This window comes from Nerophis ophidion, linkage group LG04, assembly GCF_033978795.1.
Source record: "Nerophis ophidion isolate RoL-2023_Sa linkage group LG04, RoL_Noph_v1.0, whole genome shotgun sequence".
Lineage (NCBI taxonomy): Eukaryota > Metazoa > Chordata > Actinopteri > Syngnathiformes > Syngnathidae > Nerophis > Nerophis ophidion.
Window position 1 is genome coordinate 55,982,184 of NC_084614.1, and position 19,757 is coordinate 56,001,940.

General features: G+C 39.7%; 1 protein-coding gene across 6 annotated transcripts in view; it reads left to right on the forward strand.

Moving 5' to 3' along the window:
- Window positions 1-19,757, forward strand: part of nrg2a (neuregulin 2a) — a 273,699-nt gene that overhangs the window by 66,401 nt on the left and 187,541 nt on the right. The gene's annotated exons all lie outside the window — the stretch shown is intronic.

Consider the following 19,757-nt stretch of genomic DNA (forward strand, 5'->3'; position numbering starts at 1 on the left):
ATATTTATGAAGGATTTTTTAATTGTTGCTATTTTTAGGATATTTAAAAAACATCCCACCCTTGGTATACCTTCAAGTACCCCCAGAGGTACGCGTACCCCCATTTGAGAACCCCTACTCTAAGGTATTCCTGATTTTTGGGATGAAATTTGACTTGAGTTAAAAAAAAATTCCGTCCAAACTCCGACCAAAACCCTTCTTATTTGAAGTCAGAATCATTAAAATGGTCATGTAAATTCCACTCCTCTCGCTTGTTCCGTCCCATTTTGCATAAGTGGTCCATACTTTTCTCATATTGCCATCATTTGGAAATGTTTTCAGGCTAACCACTTCTTTAGTCGTATTGCTATGACCTGCAACAATGCATCTGGCAGACATAATTGCTAATTCCCGGGTTTCCCCTAAATTATATTGGTTGTGGCGTGGCGCCACAGCAGGGTAAAATCCGCCTCACCTTAAAAATGAGGGTCTTTTACGTGGAAACAAATTCAGGTAATACGTTGTAAGAATTAATATATAGCAGGGGTGTCAAACGTACGGTACGGCCCATGGGCCGGATCAGGCCCGCAAACAGGTTTTATACCAGCCCGCAGGATGAGTCTGCTAAGTATGAAAATGAGCTGAAATTTTTGAATTAAAGAAACTGCTGGTCTAAATGTGTCCACTAGATTTCGCAATAGCAATTCTTTGTATCTTTTAGATTAGTGGTTCTCAAATGGGGGTACGCGTACCCCTGGGGGTACTTGAAGGTATGCCAAGGGGTACTTGAGATTTTTTAAAAATATTCTAAAAATAGCAACAATTCACAAATCCTTTATAGATATATTTATTGAATAATACTTAAACAAAATATGAATGGAAGTTCATACACTGTAAAAATTAAAATGCAACAATGTTGACAGCTAGATTTTTTTGTGGACATGTTCCATAAATATTGATGTAAAGATTTCTTATTTTGTGAAGAAATATTTAGAATTAAGTTCATGAATCCAAATGAATCTCTATTACAATCCCCTAAGAGGGCACTTTAAGTTGATGATTACTTCTATGTGTAGAAATCTTTATTTATAATTGAATCACTTGTTTATTTTTCAACCAGTTTTTAGTGTTTTTTTTATCTTTTTTTCCAAATAGTTCAAGAAAGACCACTATAAATGAGCAATATTTTGCACTGTTATACAATTTTTTAAATCAGAAACTGATGACATAGTGCTGTATTTTACTTCTTTATCTCTTTTTTTCAACCAAAAATGCTTTGCTCTTATTAGGGGGTACTTGAATAAAAAAATGTTCACAGGGGGTACATCACTGAAAAAAGGTTGAGAACCACTGTTTTAGATGATGCTATATATGTATAAAAAAAAATACACATAATGTTAGTGCACCAGTCGAGGAAAATGAGTAAACTACAAAATAACATCCTGTAATTTTATTTTTATATATATTTTTTTTAATCTTGATAGATTGATAATTGACACCAATGAGTTGACTGATGAACATTGTGACATCGTTTATTCGGAAAGTATAAATAACGACAAATAAAGATAGAATTTAGTGTAAGTGTAAATGTAAAAAATTAACACATACATTATGATTTGTACATTTTCAGAATGTGCTTGTTCTAGTTTTAATCAGAATCAGAATCCGAAAAGTTTTTATTGCCATTGTTTGAGAATGGGTTCACAAACTATGAATATTTCCTGGCGCAATCGTGCAACATAAAATACGTATAACACAGAATAGAATAACATGAGCCGTAATTGAGCTATCAGATCTTGGTATTGTTCACGTGTCTGATGGCCAAGGGGAAAAAACTATTCAGGTTGCGGGAGGTGTGGGTCTGGATGGACCGTAGTGTCCTGCCTGAGGGAAGAGGGGAGAATATTTTGTGTCCAGGGTGAGTGGAGTCAGCTGTGATCCGACCCACACGCCTCCTGGTCCAAACAAAACAATCTGAAGTTTTCTTTATTTTTAAGTTATCGTGCTGTGATTTTACCAGTCCGACCCACTTGGGAGTAGATTTTTCTCCATGTGGCCCCCGATCTAAAATTTGTTTGACACCCCTGATATAAATCCTATTTTTTATGCACTTTTGACTATTGATGCACTGAAAATTTCCGCCACCAAAAAATGATCAACCCTCAGCAAGACCCAATTGTCTGGAGCCCCAGCGGTAAGACTGAAGGGCCACCCATGGGGTGGGGGTTTCTCCAACCACGGCACGTGCACAGCCCTGCTTTGCACTCCATCCCATTTAAACAAGCCCCTAGTGCCAACTCGTTACAGATCTGACTTCTCTGACCTGCCTTGCTCTAACATGCAAGAGGCTGTTCACCTACAAGACCTGTCGGGGATTGGAGACTGTATCGGCGATTGTGCTGCAAGGGGGTTTCAGCTCCTCCTAAAACATAAAAAAGTGGTCAAATATGTACTTTTGTGTTTACATTTGATTGACTTAATATGCGCCAGAATGTGGTCAACTTTTGTTCAGAATCATCGTATACTTGCGCGACAGCTGACGTGACTTAATTTCTTCTCATTCATTCGGAGCGTAGAGTGGGTCATTCCACTCCAGCCAAACTAGACAGTCATTAGATAAATTTTCGGCTTTATCCCGCCCACGGAAGAAGTGCGTCCTTAGAAATGAATATGAAGTGGGCCCGGCCTGGGCTGGCCTGGACGCTGGCCTTCTGCATCTTGATTGGATGATCTGTTTGGGGCTAAATCCTTTTTTGGTTGAAAGAAAAATGGACAAATCGGTGTTCTTGAACTATAAAACACTGCCCGAGTATTTTTTCAATTTTCATTCCTGTTGACAAGGAGAATTTTACGATTTCTTTAGTTGACTTTCTTTATAAAATCTAGCATCTTTGTATATTTTATGTATTATTGGAGACTGTACTCATGTTTAGACAACAGCTTAATATTAGCTTCTCCTACTTAAAAGACCATCAGCTGCCACTGATATACGGCCTCTGTTACGTTGTACAATAATATCGATCCATTTTCTACCGCTTATTCCCTTTCGGGGTCGCGGGGGGCGCTGGCGCCTATCTCAGCTACAATCGGGCGGAAGGCAGGGTACATAGGTTGATTGGCAACACTAAATTGGCCCTAGTGTGTGAATGTGAGTGTACAATAATAATAATTATAAAAATAGAGCAAGGCCAAATCCCAATGTTCCCCCTCACCCACTACCACTACACCCTCGAAATGAAGTAAAAAGGGTTAGAGCTTTGTAATCTTCCCTAGGAATTGGGACACCACTTGCTACGTCACTGCGTAGTTTACGTTCGGGCACGTACGCGACTTCATAGTTTACACATTTGAAAATACTGGTGAATTGGAAAATTATCTCTGGCCCTCCTTCACTCAGAACGCCCAGATTCATTCCCCCGAGAATTGCAGTGATCCACATAGCAGACTGCCATGTTTTTGTTACGGTGAATGCCTAATTCACAATCACCCGATGATTCCCTGCTAAATAATCCAGTGTACACCACTTTAGAAATTGGAGTGATGCTGATTGGTGGTGTAGTGATTTAACCCAACTTCTTTTGCAACCCTAAAGAGGATATGCTGTATAGAATATATGGTAAGTTTAATACTGTTAGTATAGTAATTAACATAGCTCAAACGTGGAAAAATATCACATTTATGCTCCAACCCCGGTTGATACCTTCACAGGGAATAAAAAAAACTGAGGGATGCTGATTGGTAGCATAGTGCATACTCACCAACCTTGAAACTCTGAATTCGGGAGATGGGGGGTTCAGGGTTGAGGTGTGGGGGGGCGGGGTATGAGGGTAGCGGGGGTGTATATTGTAGCGTCCCGGAAGAGTTAAGGCTGCAAGGTATTCTGTGTATTTGTTTTGTTGTGTTTATGTTGTGTTACGGTGCGGATGTTCCCCCAAAATGTGTTTGTCATTCTTGTTTTGTGTGGGTTCACAGTGTGGCGCATATTTGTAACAGTGTTAAAGTTGTTTATACGGCCACACTCAGTGTGACCTGTGTGGCTGTTGACCAAGTATGTCTTGCAGTCACTTTCGTGTGTTTGTAGAGCCCGCATACAACATGTGACTGGGCCGCCATGCTGTTTGTTTGGAGAAAAAGCGGACTTGATGACAGGATGTAGAGGATGCTAGAGGCAGTGCCATCACGGCACGCATTCAATAATGTTGTCCGGGTAAAAAAATGGGAGAAATTCGGGAGAATGGTTGCCCCGGGAGATTTTCGGGAGGGGCACTGAAATTCGTGAGTCTCCCGGAAAAATCGGGAGGGTTGGCAAGTATGGTGTAGTCACGTAGTGGTTCACAAATAACTGATGCTGTTGCTGATGACTCTATTCCTGCTCAATGCACCTTGTATCTCCCCAACAAATATTCCAGCCTTTTGCCCTAAATCAGCTGGGATAGGCTCCTACCATCCTGCAAATTCTGAAGATTATGTACATTAGAAGATTGCATGGCTTGTTTTCCTGCAGGTGGTGCAGGCTTGATCCCTGGTTTGCATTGCCAAATACATTTTTTTAAAGCAGAAATGGACCTAAAAATCTCTCACCCCCTTTGCTCGCCATTCATCCTTTATTATTCCTCTTTCTCCTAAAGCCCCTCCCCCTTACCTGTCAAGACAACACAATGTGTGTTAAAAGCAGACACCACACACTGAACTTAACATCGCACCACAGTCCCACCCCCGATACCTCTATGCTCTTTGTTGGCAAGAAGCAGACAAACCTAAACAACATAGGCTAATGGCTGTTTAAAGTCATTATGTCTGCAAAGATAAACTGGAATGTCTGTGAAAGAGCATCACGCTGATGATGTGCAGGTATGCTGCTGCTGCTCAGGTCCATCACACTGGAGAGCCGTCTCTCCTTTTCTGGGAGGGATTAGGAGGCAGGCAGCGACGGGGCCTGGGAAGCATTTATGAGCAGGACATACGTACGAAGGATCTATGGCAGAACATGTAAGGCTTGTCTCTTGTTTCTCAGTCGTTTTTCTTTTTTGGTTTTTAGAATTTGCTCTACAAGTTATGCACCTCCTACACTAGCTGGCCCAGTGTGCCCCTCCATCCTCCAGACTTTGATCCAAGGACAGCCCACGCCTGCTAGAAAATAGGGATGCAAATATCTATGTGATGGACGATTCAATTGAAATTGCAATACATGGATTATGATCTGATTAAAAAAATGTTTATTTAGAAAACAGAACAATTGGATTTAGTGTATGAAAAATTGAATAAGATTCGATACGGTGTATAAACGATAAGATTCTATTGTTGACATTTGTTGGATACATTGATTTTTACACCACAAAAAAACAAAAGCATTCCTCCTCATGTTAGGGGATATTTTAGTTAAGACCTTTGCGTAAAGCACTCAGACTAGATTTGTCCAAGCTTAGTCTGTTAGCATGACCTTATTAAAGCTACTCAGATGAGAGGCCAAGCGTCATCTAAGATAACTGATACAGTGGGGCGAAAAAGTATTTAGTCAGCCACCGTTTGTGCAAGTTCTCCCACTTAAAATGATGACAGAGGTCTGTAATTTTCATCATAGGTACATTTCAACTGTGAGAGACAGAATGTGAAAAAAAATCCAGGAATTCACATTGTAGGAATTTTAAATAATTTATTTGTAAATTATGGTGGAAAATAAGTAGTTGGTCAACCATTCAAAGCTCTCATTGATGGAAGGAGGTTTTGGCTCAAAATCTCTCGATACATGGCCCCATTCATTCTTTCCTCAACACGGATCAATCGTCCTGTCCCCTTAGCAGAAAAACAGCCCCAAATCATGATGTTTCCACCCCCATGCTTCACAGTAGGTATGCTGTTCTTGGGATGCAACTCAGTATTCTTCTTCCTCCAAACACAACGAGTTGAGTTTATACCAAAAAGTTCTATTTTGGTTTCATCTGACCACATGACATTCTCCCAATCCTCTGCTGTATCATCCATGTATCCATTTTGGTATAAACTCAACTCGTCGTGTTTGGAGGAAGAAAAATTTGTTAAGGAAAGAATGAATGGGGCCATGTATCGTGAGATTTTGAGCCAAAACCTCCTTCCATCAGTGAGAGCTTTGAATGGTTGACCAAATACTTATTTTCCACCATAATTTACAAATAATCTCTTTAAAATTCCTACAATGTGAATTCCTGGATTTTTTTTTCACATTCTGTCTCTCACAGTTGAAGTGTACCTATGATGAAAATTACAGACCTCTGTCATCATTTTAAGTGGGAGAACTTGCACAATCGGTGGCTGACTAAATACTTTTTTGCCTCACTGTAACTGAATGCCATGAGAGTAACAATAATCTGATGAATGAAAACACCCACAGGCACATTAATCTTCAAAAATAATAAAGCACATTCTATAAATGTGACAGGCTACCAGTATTTTTAATTTTTTGAAACACAACTTATATCTCCAAAGATTTTAAATGAACAAAAAAGGCAAAAATATACAGTATCTCTTTTCCCGAAGTTAAATCAAGTCAGTGTCATCACAGATGCCTGCGGATTGTAGCTAATGGCTTGACTGGGGTCGGGACTTCCACGACAAGAAGTGACGTGTGTTGTGGAGTGAAAGGTAAAAGTAAAAGAGAGTGGGACACAGAGATTGAGCCCGTAATACAAGAACGTATTTAATTTTGTGGAATAAAGCAAGACAAATTGGGAATCTGTCTGGGCCTCCGTTCCTTGGGATTTTACAATATTGACGGACGGCACGACACGGAGACGGTCGGCAGTGTTGAAGTTTCGTGTCTTGTGGGTATTTATTTGGCGGGCAGCCGTGACTCTTGCGTTGTTTTAAAAATAACCTGGTTGTTAGTCTTGCGCGACACCCGGTCGATGTACTGTATGTATATATGGTCCGTTCTCATCTCCAGTTACGTAAGTAATCGAACGAAGCCCGTGACTCTTTTCACAGAAAACCCTGGATCTTGTGTCGTTTTAAAGACAAAACCTGTCAACTGATTTCTAGTTTGGCCCGATAACCGGTTTATGTATCTACTCTCGATTAACCTAAGGGATCACAGTTGAATCGTATAGATTGAGAGGGCCATGACCGAACCGCCCACTTCTTGTACTGGATATCTGTTTGCATGGGTTTATCATTAACGACCCCACTAGAAAACAGCCAAAAGTGTTCATGATACTGTACATAGTTGTGTTATTGGTAATAATGTTATCCAAAAGTGCTGTAGAAAAAGGGTAGTAACCAGATCAAAAAGCTAAGGCCTCATTTACAGTGCAAGGTTGGCAAAAGTAATTATATGCAAAATCTATTTGTGTCTAAAATAAAAAAAAAAAAAAGGGTCAGTGAAGTGACCTGCATGCGTACTAAACATGACGCTGCAGTGTGTTTGCAGAAGTAAACATAGCTCTGAGGTCTCAGTCCCGGCGCACTTGTGGCAATTTGTGGCAATTTCAATAATTTTGTGCAACCAGAGTTTTCTTAAGTGAATTATTTCCCGTAAAAGATTGAAACGAAAGATAGCAAAAATGTTGCCTATGGCAGTTTGTGGGGACCTACTGGATATCTATTCCAGCAGTGACATGCACTGACCTTTACTCCAGGTGAGGAATAGATGCCTTTGGAGTTTTTTCTTTCATTTTTTTTAACTTAAATGTATATGATATAATCATTAGTAATACAGGTTGCCCATTAAAATAACAAAGAAAAAGAAAGGAGTACTGTAATTCCCTTTCCTAAAAATGTTATGATAATAATGTTATATGATAAATGGGGCCATGTCGTTTTCAAATAGTTTCTGGTTCTATTTGTATTTATAAAATAAATACAATATTTGGCGTGTTTTTTACCTTTCTGTATTTGTATCTTAAGCAGCGCTATCTATCCTTCATGACAACATACTTTGTATTAGTCTTGTCCCGATACCAATATTTTGGTACTGGTACCAAAATTATTTTGATTCTTTTTGGTACTTTTCTAAATAAAGGGTACCACTAAAAAATATTGCATTATTGGCTTTAGTTTAACAAAAACTTTTACGGTACATTAAACATATGTTTGTTGTTGCAAGTTTGTCCTTAAAGGCCTACTGAAACCCACTACTACCAACCACGCAGTCTGATAGTTTATATATCAATGATGAAATCTTAACATTGCAACACATGCCAATATGGCCGGTTTAGTTTACTAAATTGCAATTTTAAATTTTGCGCGGAAGTAACATGCTAAAACGTCACGGTATGATGACGCGTGCGCGTGACGTCACGCATTGTAGAGGACATTTTGGTCCAGCAACGTTCACAGCTATAAGTCGTCTCTTTTCATAGCATAATTCCACAGTATTATGGACATCTGTGTTGCTGAATCTTTTGCAATTTGTTCAATTTATAATGGAGACGTCAAAGAAGAAAGATTTAGGTGGGAAGTGGTGTATTGCGTTCGCCTTTAGCAACACAAACAGAGCCGGGGTTTCCTTGTTTACATTCCCGAAAGATGACGGTGAAGCTTTACTATAGAACCGAGCGGTCAAGCAAACATGGTTCCCTACCACATGTCAACCGGCAGGATTCGGTGAGAAAATGGTGGTAATAAGTCGGCTCTTACCGTAGACATGAGCGGAGAGCTTGTGTCGTTCTGCACCTGTCAAAGAGGCAGCTGCAGACTCTCTTGCCTCCTCCCACCGGCTGCCCCCGACCGCCGGATGCTTCCAACGTGGAGGAAGCATCGACTGCCTTGCCTCGTCGAGAAACGTGGCTTCCCTCGGAGACACTGGCGGTCACCACACCCGCGGACACACCCCTCCGACCTTCAGGTTGTACAGGTACGACCATATAATCTCACTAAAACACTAGTAACACAATAAGCAGATAAGGGATTTTACAGAATTATCCTAGTAAATGTGTCCAATAACATCTGAATCGCTCTGCCATCTAGTTATTTTTTTTTCTTTTTCTAGTCCTTCACTCTCACTATCCTCATCCACAAATCTTTCATCCTCGCTCAAATTAATGGGGAAATCGTCGCTTTCTCGGTCCGAATCTCTCTCGCTGCTGGTGGCCATGATTGTAAACAATGTGAGGATGTGAGGAGCTCCACAACCCGTGATGTCACGCGCACATTGTCTGCTACTTCCGGTACAGGCAAGGCTGTAAGTTGCGAACTTTATCGTCGATGTTCTCTACTAAATCCTTTCAGCAAAAATATGGAAATATCGCGAAATGATCAAGTATGGCACATAGAATGGACCTGCTATTCCCATTTGAATAAGAAAATCTCATTTCAGTAGGCCTTTAAATAAAATAGTAAACATACAAGACAACTTGTCTTTTATTAGTAAGCAAACAAAGGCTCCTAATTTAGCTGCTGACTATTGCAGTAAGCTATTGTGTCATTTCTCATTATATTATTTTGTCAAAATTATTAAGGACAAGTGGTAGAAAATGTATTATTAATCTACTTGTTTATTTACTGTTAATATTTGCTAACTTTCTGTCTTAACATATTCTATCTACACTTCTGTCAAAATGTAATAATCACTCTTTCTTCTGTTGTTGTATACTTTACATCAGTATTGGATGATATCATGAATTTGGGTACCAATTTCCTGAGGGAACTCTCCTGAAGGAATCAATAAAGTACTATCTATCCATCAATCCGATACCAAGTAGTTACAGGATGATACATTGGTCATATTCAAAGTCCTCATGTGTGCAGGGACATATTTCCTGAGTTTATAAACATGATATAAATAAAGAAAAAAACTGTACCTTTCAGAGGCGGTATAGTACCAATAATGATTCATTAGTATCGCGGTACTATTCTAATACCAGTATACCATACAACCCTACTTTGTATGATCGCTTTTTTCGTCTTAAAGTCAAGTTGTGAGGAGTATTTGATTTTGGATATCTAATCCTCTTATTTCATTCCATTTAAAGCACTAAATCAACGTTTTTGCATCTGACAAACCCCCGCACAAACATATTCCTTTCTGTATTACAATTGTTGTTTAATTGTTATGAATTGTACTATGCAATCTACTAATAAAAGTTTCAATCAATCAATCAAATTAGAACACATTTTTGAGGATGCCTCTTCACAAAAATACAAAGACAAAACACACAAAGTAAATATTTCAATGATTCAAATTGAACTCTTAAGGTATGTTGAGGTATCACATGTTTTTTTTTGCTGCCTAAGAAGTACAATTTCCCCCTAAAAATAATCTCCTGTTTTTCTATCATTACAATGCGTGTTGTATTATTTCAGTTTTGTCCACAAAATGTCCCTTTTCTATTGATTTCAACATATATTTTGTTTACAAAATCCCCCTAAATTATTTTGACGACAAGATGGCACATTTTTTATTCTGCTCAACCTGCAAAAAATATAATCTGATTGTTAATGTATGGATGTTAATGTTGATTGATGATCAAGGCCATATTTTACTCATTTTGTTTATTTTTTCTACTGTCTTTTTGTTACCCTGCCAAAAGTCACACACATTTGCTTGCACCTTGTTGAATTCTACAAAATAGTTGAGCGGCAGGGAACAATGTTTGCAAATAGTTTGGCAGGAAGCCCGACTATTTGAAATCCACACTGCATCGTCCGACATACAAACACATCCAGTCGTAAAACACTGTAGCCAAATGGCACATTTCAACAGCTCGTATGCTTTGAGAATGCGCCTTATGATGTACTCTGAATCTAAGATCCATGGTGACAGTCAACATTTCCTCTGTAATGCTGACGTCACTGATACTCACATTTCTAGCAAATACATGCACCGCTTGCCAGAGGTGGGTAGAGTAGCCAGAAATTGTACTCAAGTAAGAGTACTGTTACTCTAGAGATGTATTACTCAAGTAAAAGTAAGGAGTAGTCACCCAAATATTTACTTGAGTAAAAGTAAAACGTATGTTGTGAAAAAAATACTCAAGTACTGAGTAACTGATGAGTAACCTGTTCGTTTAATGATGACGGCAACAAGTAATGCACAAAAACACAAAAAAAGCAATGAACAAATTCACAGCCAGGAATATCTCTTAAGCAACTAAAACAATAATATATATTAAATAATATATATTTGGTTTTACACTGTATTAAAAAAAAAATTGAAATTTAATTTTACCTTTGCAACCTCATTATACTATTGTCTAAGTTTTATATTCATAAATATAAGTTTCTCAATACCCGACCTGTTTTTTGTGCCTTTAAAAAAAAGATTTCGAACTCTAAATTAAAACGCTCTACCTCTAACAACCAAAAAGCTGTGAAAACGATGATGCTGTGTTGCAAATTTAAGTTATTTACTGAGATTGAGTGAGCCTATGGCTTTGCACTTTGTTTATTTTATATATATATATATATATGTATATATATATTGTTTTTTTGCATTTTATTTTAGTTACTTTGAATTTACACCCCCCTGGCACTGTTTTGTATGGTTTTTATACTGTTTTGTACTGTTTTTGTACTTACTTTGATTATTATTTTCAACTGTTTGTTAAAATTTAAAGTACCAATGATTGTCACACACATAATAGATGTGGCGAAATCATTCTCTGCATTTGACCCATCATCTTTAATCATCCCCTGATAGGTGAGGGGAGCAGTGGGCAGCAGCGGTGCTGCGCCCGGTAATCATTTATGGTGATTTAACCCCCAATTCCAACCCTTAATGCTGAGTGCCAAGCAGGGAGGTAATGGTTCCCATTTTTATATTCTTTGGTATGACTCGGCCGGGATTTGAACTCACGACCTACCGATCTCAGGGCAGACACTCTAACCACTAGGCCACTGAGTAGCCCACTGAGTCGTAGGTACATTTTGAAATTTTTGAATAAAGGTTTATGAAAAAAAGTGTTCAGTTAATCACGTGATTGCCTGGCTCTGTTTGATTGGTGAAACGGAGTCAAACGTCACCAGTGACTGCATTTGATTGGTGAAATGCAGGCATGTGATAGATCCTACTTTGAAGGTCTGTCTGACAAAACAAACAAAGCATGCATTAACAAATCGATAAAAATCAGTAGCGAGTAGCGAGCTGAATATAGATAAATGGAGTGGAGTAAAAGTAGCGTTTCTTCTCTATAAATATACTCAAGTAAAAGTAAAAGTATGTTGCATTAAAACTACTCTTAGGATTACAATTTATCCAAAAAGTTACTCAAGTAGATGTAACGGAGTAAATGTAGCGCGTTACTACCCACCTCTTCCGCTAACCCACCCTCGTGCACACGTCTCATCCTGTAGAATGCAGGAGGGAGTGAGTGTTGATATTGGGGAGCGGTGGGGATTGTGTCGTAGGATGGTGGATCTCTCCACACTGTAGCCCCCTGCCAATACTGGGTTCCCTCTGCTGACAGATTAGATCATGGACCACAACCACAAGGAGAGAGCAATTAGGTTTGTGGAGTTTAGGGAAGCACCGCAACCAGACTAGCGTGTCAAAACTTGGCCACGCTCGTGACCTTTTGGAGTTCTTTTGTGCCGCAGATGAGGCGTGCGCTATTAAGTGTGCTGACCTGTTAAGACACGACACCCTCCGCTGCCCCTTACAAAACCTGCCACTGCTCCCGAGACACATCACAAATTCTCCAAGGGCTGGACTCAGACAAAACCTGGGAGATCCCAGCAGATGACTCATCTTCACTGATTTGGTGTTGTGACGTTCAATAACCAGGTTTCATTGAGACTCACATTGTTCTTTTCTTCACTCAGCAGCTACAAGCCCCCAGAAACATTTCACTGACATCTGACCCTTCTAAGCTGGAAATAATCAGGGGTCTCATCTATAAAACTGGAAATCTGGAAAAAAAAGTTGCTGTCAAATCATTCATTACAATGAGTAATTTTATGAATGAATGAATTGCATCCAAGCTTTATTGGTTGTATTCACCAGACATCACGTCCGGCTCATTAAATATGCGAGGCTCTAAGTGGTGGTCGAGCGAGCGTCAGTTGTCAAAACGTTCTCGGTGGCATTTTGTCCAACTTGAAGAAAATTGCCATATGCTTGCATTGTTTCAACCTATTGGAACAGTTGAAATAAAAAAAAGGACATACTTTTCTTCAGAGTTTCTTAAGAAGTAATCAAGGAGGGTGAAGGAGTGCAAGATTTTTTGAAGCAATGATGGTAAAATTTGCAGTGATCACGTTGTTAAAGGGGGCAGTACAGTGGTAGAGGGGTTAGTGCGTCTGCCTCACAATACGAAGGTCCTGAGTAGTCCTGGGTTCAATCCCGGGCTCAGGATCTTTTCTGTGTTACTACATTATTATGATATTATTACTACAAGTGTTTTGTAAACCACCAACTCGCTGAGTCCAAATAAAAGGATAGGATAGGATAGGTCTTTATTGTCATTGCACAAGTACAACGAAACTTTGTTTTCAGCACAAACCTGTTCAAGATTAGACAAACAAACAGTGTACAGGGTTACAGAACAAGAACGCTAATGGGTCGCCATAAGGCGCTCCGTAAAAGATGGGAAAAAGGTCAACGCTGGCAAAGGCTGAGTAAAAAAATACAATCCAGACTGGGCTCCTGAGCGGGCCCAGTCTGGAGTGGGAAAAAACCTCCTTAGCAAAGCACATATACATATTACAACATGCATCTCGAGATATCTAGCAACAGAGGGAAGGTAGTTCAAAGTCATGGTAGTAGGCTGCAGCTCTCAGGCGCTGACCATCCATTCATCACCCCTATGGGATGTGCGTCGAGGGCGTTGGATTGGGGGGGAGGGTGTGAGTGTGTATGTGTGGCGTATATTTTTGTGGATGTGTGTGTGTGTGTAAGCCCGTAGTGTGTCTCTGTTCCGTGGCCTTGATGTATTGTGCAGTCGCTAGTCCAAAGTCAACAACAACAGGTGTGTGTCTATGAGAGACAAGAAGGGAGTTTGTTGTGTCTTCGCTGCGCTGTCCTTCGGGAGAGTCTCGAAGCCAGGGAAACAATCCAAGTTAGAATGATTTTTTATGCTCACAGCAAATGTGAGCAAAAGCAGAACGAGTTAAGCTTTCACTGTTAATGCATGGCTGAACCAGCCAGGTCTTCAGTGGTGTCTCCATTACGTTTTCATAACATGGTCACTACTGCCTAGTTTCTCTTGTTATATTCTTATTTTACTGTTATATTCTTATTCCCATTGTTGCTTTTTATTTTTAATCTTATTGTAAAGTTTCTCTATTTTGTTTCCATTTAAACCCCCATTATTTACTTTTTACTTTTTTAAATTGATCTCAACTCTGTACACTGCTGCTGGAATTTTAATTTTCCTTAAATAACTCTCCTGAAGGAATCAATAAAGTACTATCTATCTATCTATCTATCTATCTATCTATCTATCTATCTATCTGTCTGTCTGTCTGTCTGTCTGTCTGTCTGTCTGTCTGTCTGTCTGTCTGTCTGTCTGTCTGTCTGTCTGTCTGTCTGTCTGTCTGTCTGTCTGTCTGTCTGTCTGTCTGTCTGTCTGTCTGTCTGTCTGTCTGTCTATCCATCTATTATCTTTATGATGGGTTTTAACATAATGGGAAAATGAAAATCAGTGAATCAAGTGACACTCGCAATTTGTTTACAAGGACGCATCCTTGCAAGATGCAAAGTTAATTCATGAAATCCCGGCAAAAACTATGCATTATTTATCAGGAAAAGTCTTGATACCAATCTCCTTGACCCAGCCAAACACAAAGAAGCTGTAGGCCTCCTTGCTTTTCCAAGTTTTCATCTGTTTTGCAGATATTTTCGACATTTTTGGGAACGCGACAGACGGATAATCCTTGAAATCCCTCGGCAAATCTTTTTTTGATAACATATAGAAATTGATTCTATTGCATATGTCACGTCGGGGTCGCATGTTAATGCCTGGTCGTTTTCACGGAATGCGTGCAGGTAGGAGATTATTTATTTGTCACAAATCATATGACGGATACAAACATGCAGGAAACAAACTAAAGCTAAGGCAACAATTTAGCATAGGATTCAGAAATAGGAATAAACCAACGTAACTTGTTGCCTGTAGCAAATAACGAAGCCAGACCGAGTGTGGCGCACAACGTGAATAAATAGCTCTCTGATTAGTGCCCGGCAGCAGATGAGCGTGCCGAACACTAATCAGAGGCAGGTGAAACCAATCTGCACCCATAGTAACCAAAACAAACCCAGGGGTGCATAAAACAGGAACTCAGGGAGTCCAAAATTAAGCAGAACACGACTAAAAAAAACATGATCCGGGCAACGGATCATAACAGCATCGTTAGATTTTTTGCTCATATCTGCTTTAAGCTGTAATATCTTTTATTTGGATAGTCCGAACTGTTTGTTGCACGATTGCCATATTGGTTTGGTTGCCACCACGTTTACGATAACTAAACACATACTTGCCAGCCCTCACAATTTTCCGGGAAACTCCCTCAGTGCCCCTCCCGAAAATCTCCTGGGGCAATTGTTCTCCTGAATTTCTCCCGAATTTCTCCCGATTTCCAACCGGTCAACATTGTTGGGGGCGTGCCTTAAAGGCACTGCCTTTAGCGTCCTCTACAACCTGTCGTCACATCCGCTTTTCCTCCATATAAACAGTGTGTCGGCCCACTCACATAATATATGCGGCTCCTCAGACACGCGGAAGTGACTGCCAAGCATACCTGATCAACTGCCAAACAAGTCACACTGAGGGTGGCTGTATAAACAATTGTACCACTCTTACAAATATGCGCCACACTGTGAACCCACACCAAAAAAGAATGACAAACACATTTCGGGAGAACATCCGCACCGTAACACAACATAAACACAACAGAACAAATACCCAGAACCCGTTGCAGCACTAACTCTTCTGAGATGTTACAATATACACCTCCGCTACCACCAAACCCTGCTCCAACTCAAATCCGCCACCCCACCTCAATTTACAGTAATTCCACTTTTTTGGGGGGGGGAACCCAATCACATTACAACAACTATTTAAGTAACATGAGATTTTAACCCCCGCTCTCCAGTCATAGTTGAAATATCATCGCATATAAAGAAGAATAAATGAGTGAACTTACTTTTGACCTTTACATGTCCTGCAGTGGATCAATGATGCAACCGCCTGTGGATTACAAGACTTGTGGAATATTCCATATTTTCACAGGAACATTGTTTTAGAGGCAGGGGTGTCAAACTTGTTCTATTTGAGGACCACATGGCAGGTATGGCTGCCCTCAGAGGGCGTCTTGTAACAGTAAATAAATGTATGAATGCCTAATTGCCTCATGACATATACACATTTTATTATTATATTTATTTACGTACAACTTGAAAGATAAGTTGTTTTGTAATCATAAGAGAGGGGGACAAACAGAAAAAGCTTTTATAAAATAAGTATTTGTTTTTATTTTAACAATTTTTTTGGTGGAATATTAGTTAAAATAATGTTTCTTGCATGAGCAGATAGTTTTAAAGTTTAAACAACATGCAATTGCAAGCAGTATATGCATTTTCTCTGTCATAATTTAAAGATGTTTTATTGATGCACGCTATTTCTAAGATTTTGTGGGCCATATCAAACGATGAGTTGGGTCCCCAGGCTTTGAAATGTTTTTCAGGCTTTTTGAGGGAAAACCCATGGGAGACTCGACAATCTACATCTTTTTGTTGTTAACATTTTTTTTAATTATAGTTGGAATGAGAAGTAACACTAATATGTAACAAATATAACATTTCTAAAGAACGTCTGCATGGTGTATGTCTGGACTCCGGGATGCAGAGACGTTAGGCAAGTGCAGGAAAGAAGCCCCTTTTTTATAAGGGAATACGCAGGGAACACAAAAAACAAACAAACAAAAAAATCTGTGACACTGGGAAGTGCAAAGACAGGGCTGGCAGGGAAATCGTCCTGATTGACAATCAAGGACAGGTGAGGGAGCCTGCCCTCAGACATGAGAAGTGGTGGAAGAAAACTGGAAGTGAAAACAAAAAAAAAAGAGCGCGAGACAATTAATAATGCAGAAACTCACAGAAACTACTAGTACAATTCAGAGATCATGATAGAAAGAAAAATATGTCTAATTATACGAAGTGGGGATAAGAAACAAATGCTGTTTTTTCCACTGTTCAAGGTCGTTTAAATTAATTTGCAACACACTTGAAAAAAAAAAAAAATACATATCGTGTATTTATACACTTTTCTTTCCTGGGGACACAAATATCTCATGTTTATTACACGCACTAAAGGGAGGAGAAATAAACCCCTCTGGCCTCCACCTCCACCTTCTGTCCTAACATTTCCCCGCTTTGCTCCGTGCTTGCCTATACATAGACACATCTTCAGGGGAAGCGCTTTTCCAGAAGGTTCATTCCTGTCTAATATTACACTCCAGATATGATCTTGTTTAATGAATCGGAATTCTTTCCTCCGCTTGGGTATCCGTGACACCTGGCAATGTAACCTGGACTGAGAAAGACAGAGAGCGAGACGTGCAACCACGGGCGTGCTGGGACTCGCCCCGTAGCCAAGTGGGAATAGGGGGTTGGGGCCGACAGACAAGATGGGGGTTGTGTTGGGGGGGCATGCGAAAGATGATTTTGTGTAATTTTGCAAGAAGCAGTCTGCCACTGATTAGAATCTGACTTTCGGCACCTCACAAGAAGAACCCCCCCCCTCCATTTCGCTCGCAAGTATCTTCTGAATCTGAGCGCGGCAAATCAGACCCAGATGTGAAGTGGCTTGTGACCCTGACGACAAATTGGCAAGGGCAGACCCCCCCCCCCCCGCCCCTCTCCTGGCTCGGGTAGTGTCAGCTGCACAAAAAGCATTGGGACGACTTAAGTTATCACTAAAGATGCTCGTAGAGGAAATGTATTCATTCATTTTTTATTTACCTCTTTCATTGATGTGCATTTTTGATCAATAGACAACTGAACTTTAGCAATTAATGATATATTTACACACCGATGCTTGAGAAGGACCAGGATGAAGAAAATCATTTATTTCCTGCCCCCTTTAACATAATAAGTAGTCCTACGTAAAGGGGACCATTATCACCAAAACTATGTAAGCGTCAATATATACCTTGATGTTGCAGAAAAAAAAACATATATTTTTTTCACCGATTTCCGAACTCTAAATGGGTGAATTTTGGCGAATTAAACGCCTTTCTATTATTTGCTCTCGGAGCGATGACCTAGGTCAGGGGTCAGGAACCTTTTTGGCTGAGAGAGCCATGAAAGCCAAATATTTCAAAATGTATTTCCGTGAGAGCCATATAATATTTTTTCACACTGAATACAATTAAATGCGTGCATTTTTAAGTAAGATCAACATATTTAGAGAATAATAAGTCTCCTATTCTTTTTAATAACATTGTTATTCTAAAGCTAACCAATAATAAATATAATACTTCTTCCCATTAATGGAACTTCTTGAACTGGTGGGATAGAACATGGATGGTTGGATTAAAATGAATGAGAATGTTATATAATTTGAACGTCATTTTTAACACTGTGATTACCAGCGGAATTATTCATTACTTATCGTGTTAAGCAATGTCAGCTAAGATTTATCTGAGAGCCAGATGCAGTCAACAAAAGAGCCACATCTGGCTCTAGAGCCATAGGTTCCCTACCCCTGACCTAGGTAGTCAACCGCCATTTTTTCAAACACATTATAAACATCGAGTCAAATCAGCTCTGTTATTTTCCGTTTTTTCGACTGTTTTCCGTACCTTGGCGACATCATGCCTCGTCGGTGTGTTGTCGGAGGATGTAACAACACGATCAGGGACGGATTCAAGTTGATTTACGTAGAATGTGCATCGATTAGCACGGCATGCTAATCGATGCTAACATGCTATTTAGGCTAGCTGTATGTAAATTTGTAGCTATATTTGCCTCCAGCCTTTCCCTCCATCCACATTTAATGCCAAACAAACACTTACCAATCAACAAATTTAAGGTGCTCCAGTGTCACAAAATGCGAAAGGCCAGATCATTTGGTCTGCACATTTTACCGGCGATGCTAAGGCAGATATGGCACAGAGATGTATGGATATCCTGCAGATGCATTTCCAACGATAAAGTCAACAAAATCACAAAGGTGAGTTTTGTTGATGTTATTGACTTATGTGCTAATCAGACATATTTGGTCGCGGCATGACTGCCAGTTAATCGATGCTAACATGCTATTTAGGCTAGCTGTATGTACATTTGTAGCTATATTTGCGTCCAGCGTTTCCCTCCACCCACATTTAATGCCAAACAAACACTTATCAATCGACGGATTTAAGTTGCTCCAGTGTCAATGAGAAAGTCGCGATCGTTTGGTCTGCACATTTTACTGGCGATGCTAAGGCAGACATGGCTGAATAGCATCAATAGCTATTTGCTCAATAGCTTCAGTTTCTTCTTCAATTTCGTTTTCGCTATCTGCCTCCATACTCCAACCATCCGTTTCAATACATGTGTAATTTGTTGAGTCGCTTAAGCCGCTGAAATCCGAGTCTGAATCCGAACTAATGTCGCCATATCTTGCTGTGCTACCCGCCTGGATAGCATGTATATCACTGGATGGCGTCACAGGAAAATGGACGGTGGCTTACAGATAACGAAAATCAGGCACGTTAAAGCCTTTTTTCGGGATATTCCACGATGGGTAAAATTTTGAAAAAAACTTCGAAAAATAAAATAAGCCACTGGGAACTGATTTTTATTGGTTTTAACCCTTCTGAAATTGTGATAATGTTCCCCTTTAATGGATAGCCCAGATTCACAAGCATACAAACCAAAAAAATAC